Source organism: Aphelocoma coerulescens, chromosome 1A (assembly GCF_041296385.1).
Source record: "Aphelocoma coerulescens isolate FSJ_1873_10779 chromosome 1A, UR_Acoe_1.0, whole genome shotgun sequence".
In the NCBI taxonomy this organism is placed as follows: domain Eukaryota; kingdom Metazoa; phylum Chordata; class Aves; order Passeriformes; family Corvidae; genus Aphelocoma; species Aphelocoma coerulescens.
In genome coordinates, this window is record NC_091014.1 from 3,043,093 (window position 1) to 3,053,931 (window position 10,839).

Here is a 10,839-nt window from a genome sequence, read left to right on the forward strand (position 1 = left end):
CCAGGAAATCTCCCTTTAAGGCAGACTCGGAGAGAAGCCAAATTGCTGAAGCAGGAAACACAAAAGATTGCTGCTACTTCCCATAAATCTACGCCATCGAGGACGTTTCAGGCTCCAGGGAGGTCCCTTCGGCTGCAGTTTGGTGTTAATTCGCTGTGGTTACAGCCACCTAAGGGGGTGTGAATGCCAAGCCTTTCATTTGTTAATGAGAATTTTGAACAGCTGTTCTTGACCCGTGCTCGGGGAGGCTGGGGAGGTGTCTGCTCTGCAGCACTCACAGGGTGTCAGTGGGTCTAAAACCAATTCTGACCTTTCCTAGCCACGGTGGGGGGATAACACAGCAAATCTCATCCCATTTGGGTCTACAACTTACCTGGAAGTTGACAGAATCACGGAATGGCTGGGGTTGGAAGGGACCTTCGAGATCATCTCATTCCCTCTGGAGCTCCAGGGGGTCTGTTCACCTTGACAAACCAGATTGTCGTTGGGAGAGCATCTTCTGTGGAGTCACCACTGCCAAAACCATCCAGATCTACCCTTCCTCCCACCTCTTTTCCCACCACAGACTGGTGGAAATGTGAGATGAAGATGAGCGAGGCCCTTTTCCTGCCACATTCCTGCTCCATCATCCCACAGCTGGGAACTTTCCTGCTTTGAGGCACCTTGAATCTGGCCCTCGTGCAGGTGCTGAGGTGGCAGGAGACCTCTTTATCCAGGGGAAACTCTTCCTTGGTGTTTGTCCTTGGTAGAATTTCTATAAACCTCTTTGTTTTGAGGGAAGATCGCTCAGCAGCCCAGAGCTGCTGTGGTCACAGCAGGCTCTTGAGAGATGTCAGAGACACAGGGAAAGAAAACATCAGGGTAATTTTATTTCATGGTCGTACCACCCCCTCTTTATCACCTACAGCTGGAAGCCCTTGAGTCAGTGCCTCTTCTTCCTCCAGCCCCCCTCCATCCCTTCCAACACACACTTTGGAGGGGTTTAAATGCTCCTTTTCCAGCAGTGAGTCATTTATCTCCGTGTGCCTCAGACCCTGAGCTCGGAAAAACCCAGGTGAGGTAAAGAAATTCAGCCAAATTAAATTTAATAAAAAAATAGATTTTATTCCGCGACCGAAAGATCGATCCCACAGAAAGCCCCGATGGAGAAAAGCAGCCCCGAGCCCGGGGTCAGAGCTGGGTGAGCACGCATAGATCTGATCTCTATCGCACCAGACATCCCAAGTTCACGCCTGCTGCTTTGGCTGGTCCCTTCTTATACAGTTTTTGGGTGAAGTCCGAATTAATTCTATTCTTCTCGTATTCATGAAGTTTTCCTGTCCCGGAGTTGGGCCGCACAAAGCCTTTCCTGGGTCTGATGAATCGTCCATCCTGGGTGATGAGTGGGTCATTTCTGCTGATGGATGGGCCATCTCTGGTTCCTGGAACAGTTATTTTCAGTTCCCTGGAATGTCCGATTCCTTATCAGATGAGATGTAGATATCAGAGTGTGGTGATCAAGTCGTCATGGTGCAAATGTCCCGGTGATAAGATCCAACCCCACCTAGGTGAAATCCTCACTTATTGTGAGAGAACTTCTTTTGGTGTTGTGAAATTTTCCTCTCAGCCAGGATTTTGAAACTCGGTCTCTACATGGTCTGATTACACTCCAGTTTTATACATAATAGCACGAATTACATACTTTATTTATAACACAGGTAAGGATGCACAGAGACAGATTTCAGACTTCTCTGAACAAAAATAACATCAAATAACATCCCTTTGCCCTTAGTGAGGACCTGGTTTGGTTTTCCAAATGCCCCTGGATCCCTGAAAGTGTCCAAGGTCAGGCTGGACAGGGCTTGGAGCACCCTGGGACAGTGGAAGGTGTCCCTGCCCATGGCAGGGGGTGGCACTGGATGGGCTTTACGGTCCCTTCCCACCCAAACCATTCTGGAATTCCATGAATAAGACCTGAATCATTGTTTTGTCCCCATGGTCCATTCTGCAGCAGATGGAGCCAACTCCTTGCTCTGCTCTGGAATCTTCCTCACCTGCCTCCCCTCTCTGCTGGGAGATGCTGACACTGTTGGATCCCCATCCCTGCAGCCCCCAGGAGGTCCGAACACCCCCGTTTGGCTCTGCACACATCCCTGCTGTCCCAGAGCACGCTGCCAGCTCCTCTTTCCTTGGATTGGCCTCTCATCCTGCTGCAGCCCGGGCCAGATAATTGATCGATATCTCTGGCAGAAAACTGGACCCTAAATGTGAGTTATGGGGTGGATCACAGAGCGCGGGATTGAAGGGGCTGTCACTTGGGGCATCGCAGAGGTTTATGTCTGGTAATATCTTTTGGAATAAAAATAAAACCTGACACAACATCCTGAATTATCCTCTGATGGGGAAGAGGGTTCCTGGCTGGCTGCAGTTGCGCGGTGCTGTCCACATTGTTATTGTTGGCCATAATTAATTCCCTTGCTGCCAGGCTGAGCGTGGAATTTGCTTCTGGTTACCTGACTCCTCTTTTGCCTGAAGCAACAGGATCAAGGCATGCAGACGAGGATGTTTCCAGCACGGGCAGGGAATTATCTTTTTGGTGCTGTTAATTCAAACCCTCTCGCCAGGATTAAAGAGCAACAACAAAAGTTTTCACTCAGCTCTTTGTAAAGGGAAGGAAGGAACAAAAGCAGCGTTTCTTACACCCCCACAACTTGTTTATTGGATTAGATTGATGCTTCTGGGAACAACCTGTTTGCATACCAGCCCCTTGTCTTGCTAAACATCTTCATTAATTAACTCCATCTGGCTCGCCTGCCTTTAGATAGAAAAGATTCCTCGCTTTGATCATTTGCTGTTTACATCTTTCTTGCCGTTTGGTAAAACACACAATAAATACTGTGTGGCACAAAACAAACAAACATAAAACCCCCTGAAATGCGCTGAAAAGCTGTCAAACACCTACAAAATGTGCATCGTGATCCAGCTCAGTTTCCCTCGAGGACAATGGAGCCTAAAACCCCGTGCATGGTTCAAGGTGAGGTTTGCCACCTCCGAGTGTTTCTGCAGCACCTCCAAGAGAGGATGGTGTGGCCCCAAACCCCTCTCCTGCAGAGCTGGTCTTGCAAAGACTCGGGAGCAGCTGCCTGAGGTGGTGGAGGACAGGGAGGCTGTGATGGTGGGGTCTGGGTGTCTCATCCTTCCTCCATCCTTCCTTCACCACCTTCCTGGGAGGCAGAACAACGGGATTTGCGCGGCTCCCTGTGACAAACCTGTGAGTTGGGGGTGTTGTTCTGTGCCCAGGACAGTGTTGGCTCGAGCACGGGGTGGGCAGAAGGGACCAGGGGTCCTCAGAAGGGCCCCATGATGGGCGGATGCCTGAGGACAGCTGCTGCAGGATGCAAGGCCAAGCAGAGGATTTTTATGGAATATTTTCCCAGTCCTGCTCTCCTGGTTTTGTGTCCTGGAGCAGATTCCCCGTGGTGGGCGACTCCAGAGTACGGGACCAAAGGGAGTTTCCTTCTGCCCCTTCATCTGCTGGCAGCACCCTCGCCTGGCCCCGCTCCCCCTCGTGCCTCCCAGGATGTCCTTGCAGGCTCCTCAGGGGCTGCCCGGCCCTCCTGGGCAGTGCCAGGCCTGAGGCAGGGATCAGTTTGCCACTCCCCATGGCTGAGATGTGCACACTGACCCTGTCCAGCTCTGAGGGCCAGGGACTCCCCTTTTCTGCTTCCCCTGCCCCATTCCCTCCCCTGGTGCTCTCCCAGGGCTCTGTGGCCGCCCCATACCAGGAGCATCCCTGGGATGCCGGGGAAGGGGTTTCCATGGTGACAGCACACTGAAAATCTCTCAAGCACGTTCTTTTCCCCAGCTTGGCTGGTGGGAGGGGATGGGGGAGCCAGGATCCCCGCCAGGCTCCCCACACACCCCACATCTGCCCCACCCAGCTGTGAGGGCTCCCATCCCAGCCATTCCCCCTGGAGATGGGAAGGGGCCTCCTCTTTCTTCCCAACCCTAAAGGTAAATGTAAAAGCCCATCAGGCACTGAAGTTTGGGGTGCAAGGGTGGGGGGATTGGTTACAGCTCTCCCAAAACTCTGCTGAGGGTGAGTGAGGCTTTTCCCTCGGTCAGGAGCTGTGCAGCCACCGGCTGATCTCAAGGCAGGAGGGTGGCACGCAAGGACCATGCTGTTCCCAGCTTTTGGAGATCCTGGGGAACAGCCTGGGGTCTGTTTTTTCCATACAGAATTCCTCCTTCAACCCTCTCTGCCCCCTTCTCTGTTTGAACAACTTCCACCCTTGGAGTGTGAGGAAGACTCTGCAGTCAGGTGGCATTTCCAGAGCAGAGGGAGCAGGAGAGCCCAGGGCTGTTTGTCCCCCATAAATCAAACGGGACAGAGATCACTCAGCAGGGCATCACCGTGTCCCCATGATTAAATTTCCTCATTTTCCAGAACAGGGTGACCAAACCCAGGCTATGTTTTGGGAAGGCCGGGTTGGGCAGGGCTTGGAGCAGCCTGTGACAGTGGAAAGTGCATTGGAACAGGATGAGCTTTAAGGTCCTTCCCACCCAAACCACCCCATGATTCAGAGCCCTTTAGCCCAGGTAAGACTCCCAAGGTCTGCCCACTGCCTGGGAGGCTGCTCAGGGTGGTCTGAGGCTGTGACAGAGCTGCCAGAGCTTACGAGGATGTGTAAGTGTGAGCTGCATTTGCTCTGTGCCCTGACCTTGTCTGGTCACTGCAATAGATGGAGCTGTGCCTGCCTGCTGCTGGCAGGGCAGCGCTGGGGGTGGCAGGGAATGACAACAGGCTTGGGACTGAGCTGGGGACACATCTGTGCCCAGCTGCTGGGCTCTCCCCAGCAGTCACTCCTCGTGTGTGCTCTGGTTAAAAAGGCAAATGTTTGTTCTGGTCATTTGCTGAGTGTTCCTGAGGGGTGAAAGTGATTCAAGACTTAAGATATAGACCAGAATATGATAATGGGGTGTCCTGTAATGGAGATAAGGAGCAAAGGAAGGCTGGGGTTAGGGGGATCAAGGGATCAGCACCCAGATTTTGAGGTGGGGGGGCAGCATGGGGTGCTCAGGGAGAGTTTTGGGGTTGCTGGTGTGCACTGGTTTGATGAGCACTGGTTTGATTTGCACTGGTTTGATTTGCACTGGTTTGCCCTGCACTGGTTTGCCCTGCACTGCTTTTCCTTATTGGCCCTGTGTTGGTAAGAAGGGAATGTCAGTAGCTGAGCCTGGGCATGGTGGGGAGACACTCTGGCTGAATGTCTGTGTGGGAATGGAAGCACAGCCCTGTTTTACAGATTTCAGAGCTCCCTGCAGTTTCAAACAGCCCAGTAAAATAACAAAATCGCCTTTTCTTTGCATCCAGAGCTGTTGTAATTTGCAATACCGGGGGTCTGGGTGTGTTTTCTGTGGGAGAAGGAGACCCCTTGGGCTGGGAGGTTGGTGAGGGAGAGGTTTCACAGGGAGATGTCACAGAAAAGGCTTTGGGTGTTTGGATGAAGCCCCTGTGTGCTTCCAGACAGCTCCAGAAGATCCTTTCCCACCCTGGGGCAGGATGAACTTCACCTCACCCCTTCCTGGCAGATGTTTGGCCACTGCACCAACTCTCATTTTGCCCATTAAAAGGCAATTATTTGGGCTCATTGAAGCATCTCTGGTCACGCTTCTGTGGCTGGCACCACATGGACTGGCACAAAACCTGCTCCCTAAATCCAAGAGTTTACTGTGTCCTTGATGAGTCCATTTTCCAAACCTTTTGTTTTGAACCAACATTGGTTCAAAAAAATGCTGCACTCACACCCTGGGTTGGAGAAATCCAGAAGAAGAACTGCATCCTGGTTTTAGGAAAAGGGAGTGATTTATGCCCTCAGCAGCAGAGATGTTATAGGGGCAGCAGGGATGTTATAGGGGCAGCAGGGATGTTATAGGGGCAGCAGGGAGCCAGTGCTCCCCATAAAGTGTCTCCTGGTCCTTGTAGGGAACACAGGAATACCCAGGGGGCTGCTTCAAGTTTTCCCTTTTACTGGATCCCACAGGAATTTGAAGGGCTTCTGCTCCAGCCTTGGGAGCTTGGGGAATGACCTGAAAGTGATGCAAGGATTAGAAATGAGTTTGTGGCTCTAAACCTGAGCTGAGCTCTCAGTTCAGTCTCTTTGTGTGACCGTGGTGAGCCTTGGGAATGCTCAGGAGTGGATCTCTGCATTGGTGTTTCTGTCCAAGATTCAAACCAGCTGATCTGGAAGCTGCAGGTTGGTTCTGGTGCTCTTCTCTCCAAATCTGGTTAAAGGGAGCAGGCTTAGATGGGATATGGGGAAGAAATTCTTCCCTGGCACAGGGTGCCCAGAGCAGCTGTGGCTGCCCCTGGATCCCTGGAAGTGGCCAAGGCCAGGCTGGATGGGGCTTGGAGCAGCCTGGGACAGTGGGAGGTGCCCCTGCCCGTGGCAGGGGGTTGGAATTGGGTGATCTTTAAGATTCCTTCCAACCCAAACCATTTCACGATTCCATGATAATTCCAAATTCTGCATTTCTCTGGGCAAAGTCAGGTCACAGCCATGACGAAGTAGGAGCAGGTTGGAAGTGCCCACCAGGGTGTGCAGGCAGACTGAATCTCTGCAGGAGACTCTGCCAGAGGCAAATGACTTCTGCCAGGTGGGAAAGTCTCCCTAAAGGACTCCCACTATTAAGAACCTTCTCATTAAATCTGATTTTTATGAATTTGTTCCTTGTTCTTAGGCTCTTTGAAATGCTCAAAGCAGTCTGGTAGCCATGATCTTAATAATCTTGATAAACTGGTGCAGCGGTTGTTTCTTAGGGTGGATTGTTTGGAATTTCCAGTAGGAAGAGGATGGCTCAGCCTGGGAGAAGGAGCAGGCTGTAGAACACGGGGGTGTTTCAGACATCCAGGTTGGGGAGAAGACAACTTCCCCCTCTGGTATTTCCACTGCCCAGTGTCAGACAAAAGTGAGCAACCAAGCTCTCTGGAATCCAGCTGAAGCTTCATTTGTATGCCCAGGACCCCCCAAACGATGCTAATCACCGACAGGGAAAAAGAATCAATGCTTGACAGAGTTTAATAAACTCGAGGCTGTGCCTTCAGTCACATGTGGGCAGCAGTGAACTCCATCTCCTTAATGAAGTGGGGACACAGAGAGGGACAGAAGATCCCTGGGAGCTTCTTCCATATTCCAGAGCTAAAAAACCAGTGAGGATCTGTGGTTGTGGTCTGGCATGTGGTCTGTGGTATCCCCCTCCTGCTCCATGTATAGAATCCTGGAACGGTTTGGGTTGGAAGGGACTTTAAAATTCATCCAGTGCCACCCCTGCCATGGGCAGGGACACCTTCCACTGTCCCAGGCTGCTCCAAGCCCTGTCCAGCCTGGCCTTGGGCACTTCCAGGGATCCAGGGGCAGCCACAGCTGCTCTGGGCACCCTGTGCCAGGGCCTCAGCGCCCTCACAGCCAAGAATTCCTCCCCAGTATCTTTCCTAACCCTAATTTAGACTTCCTCTCCAAAGCTCAGCTTTGGGATAGAACTTATCCCCTCAGTGTCCCTTCCTTAAAGCGGGGCTGAATCCTTTCTTTTAAGGAAAAACATGTGTATCCCAGTGATGATGCTGAAGGTGACTGGGAATTATCTTCCTCTTAGGGAAGGAAGAGGGACCTCACATCCTGTGCCTGCCCATCCCAGCCTGCATTAATCCAGCTGCTCCGTTGCTCCAAAGCTCTGCCAGCGCTCGGACTCGAGTGGACGTGTGTGAGAGTGTGATGGATGTGCTGATTTTCCCTTTCTTTCGGGAGTTCAAACACTTTGCATTGATTTGTGTCCTCGTTTGGGTGCTGGGTGAGTGGCTGGGCTGGGAAGCAGCTCTGCCTGTCGTCCGTCAAACCCTCCCAGTGCTTTGTCTTCATTCCCACTTGGCTGCTCCTTCGCGGAATTGCAGCTGGGCCCCTGCCAGGCCGTGCTGGGGCTGGAGCTGCTGCTGGGAACACTTCACCACAGGCTCGTGAAGCAGGGACAGAAAAATGGCATTCAGGATGTTAAACCCAGCCCTGTGCTCACTGTGCTGAGTGCTGAGCTCATCCAGCTCCTGGGAATGCTCTTCTTCCGTGGAGAACGGTGGGTGAGATCCCTGGAGGGTGTGGGTGATGGATCTCTGGCTGGAGCCTTTGCATCCTGGACACGGAGAGATTGAGCTCTTCCCTCTTCAGTTCTCTGTGTTCCTGCAGGCTGTGCTCTCTGATTATCCCCATTCCATCAAACATGGAGGGGAGCATCGGTCTTTGTGCCTCTAAGGGAATTTGTTTGGGAAACAATCCCATCCTCAGCTCCCTGCTGATCCCTGGTCTTTGCTGGATACAGCAGTTTTCTCTCACGAGACCGGTTTTTGTTTTTAATTCATTCACAAAAAAAGCTGGACAGGAAGAACCTGGAACACTTGGGGCTCACTGGATGCTGGATTTTTCCTGTCCCAGAGCAGCCTGGCAGGAGCAGGAGACTCAGCCCTAGCTCAGGCTGATGATCACAGAATCATGGAATTGTTTGGGTTGGAAAAGACCCAGAGGATCACCCTGGATCCAGCCCAGAGGGGTTTGTACAGGGGCACCCACTGGTGCCAGTGCTGGTGGCCGTGGCCAAAGACCCAGGAGCTGAATTATCTGGGGAATCTGCTTCTCCTTCCCGCCCTGAGGAGCACTCAGGCTCTCCCTGCTCATGGAGCTGTGTTGCTCTGGAGACAGAAAATATTTGCTGTAAAATCCTGGACACGTGAAAAGTTTCTCCGAGGAGAAATACCCCCCAAAACCCCCTGCTAAGGTAAACCTGCCCCAGCCAGGCTGTGACATCCCTTCCTCGGTCTCCAGCCCGTCCGAAAACACCTGCCAAGAGATGGTGTGGATTTAGGTAGCATTAACACCACCAATTCCCGGGAAAATCAATTCCATGGGGTGCTGGGATGTTGGAAGACCTTCTCAGGCTGCAGCTGGAACATCCTGATGTGACATGGGGGGACATCTGTCCACGCTGGCAAGGCCATAACCAGTCAGAGCTAAACAAGAAATCAGATTTGTGACCTGGGGTGCCGAGTCACTGGAGGGAGAATCAATCCTCCCACTGTAATGATAATTTTGAGGCGCCTCTTTCCCTCCTACCACCTGGGGAGGTTTATTAGGAGTATGGATTAGGCTTTATTCATTAAACAGCAGTGGTGGGAAATGGAAAAGTCAAGGAAAAGCCTCCACAGCAAGAAACTTGCAGGGAAAACCCCCAGGGGTCTGCCCTGACATCGGGGAAGTGACTTTTGGGGAGAGCCTGGGGAGAGTGGGAGGTGCAGGGTCCCAGTTTGGCTGCATTGCAGCTTCCCCCTGGTCAGGGTGTGGGTTTTATTTGCTTTGCTTGGAGTGCTGTTGTTTGTTGTTGTTTGTTAGGAGACTTTTTTGGACTCCTTTGATGGTTGAGGGGTTTTCCAGATTTAAGTCTTCCCCATTCCTTTTTTTTTTTTTTTTGCTTTCAAGGGATGCTCTGGAAACTTTAAAGGGGTTGGGAGTTACATAACAGCATTCGATTTTATTTTTACAGCGAGGGCCTAAGCTCTTTAAAGCCTCCTTGAGCTTAAAAGACGCATCTTGAAGCATCCTTGTGTGCTTTCCATGCCACCCAGCCCCAGGCTATCCCTGGATTTTATCCCAGCAGCCGCGTTTGCAGCCTTGGCTGTGCGGGGAACGGCGTCTCCCATGCACAGACAGCCCCTTTCCTCACCCCATGGATTTGGGATCTGGGCTTCCCTGTGCTCGCCCTGATGCCTTTTCCTGGTCTTAAAATCAAGAGTCACACACGGTTAGAAGGGGAAAAGGGATTTTACCTTGGGATTTATTTTAAGGATCCTTAGGTGCACACGTCCAGGTCATGTGCATCGAGATGCACCCCGCCGAGTCTCTCTGTGTCTCTCTCTCTTTCTGACCCCCTCCCCAACATTGGGTATATCATTATAGGTGTTACTAATTAGCAGATCTATCAAAGATTCCCCAATGAGAGGCTCAAGTGAGCCCCCCTCCCCAAGGACCCTTCCCCTGGATGGTTCTATCTTGGTTTACAGAATGTGTTCTGGAGAGGACCTTGGGCTCTGGGGCACACTGATCCCTGGCTACGAAGCTTCTAAAATGTTGAGTCTCTCAGCTTGACAAACAAGTCCAAGAATGGAGGCAAAAAGCACTGAGAATACAGAAGTTGTAAAAAGGTATAACAGGGGTATAAAAGAAAAGGCAAAAATCTTCATGGCATCAGCCCATCAGCTCCACGTAGCTTAGCAACAAACCCGTGTTTGCCAACACTTACACTCCACAGAGATGGGGGAATTTCAGCATCCCATTGACTGTGGGGACACTCCAGTCGGTGCTGAGCTGCCCTGGCTGTGGATGTTCCCTGGAAATTCTGGGGATTGCAGCCAGCAGAGCAAATTCCAGCCTTTCTACCCCAAATACCCAGTTGTGGGGATGACCAAGCTGGCAGCCACAGATGGGCGTGCATGTGGTTGCTGATCCTGCAGGACGTGCAGGGAAATCCCAGATTCAGCTCCCTGGGATAGCAGGGAGGGTTTTTCCAGCACAAAGAGAAAAAAAAACCCAACAAAACCACAACCCAGAGTCCTGAGGGGGAACAAGATCTGACCTATTTTTATCTCATGACCTGACTACAGATGAAGACTTGACTCCCCAGAGAAAAGCCACTTCTCCAGGCCAAATGTGACTTGTCATGTGAGGCAGGATGTGGTTTTCCACTTGGGTATCCCTCCCTGCCTGAGTGCAGCCGACTCTGTGCTTGCAGAGATGTAAAGATATTTTTAGCTCTGAAATTCAG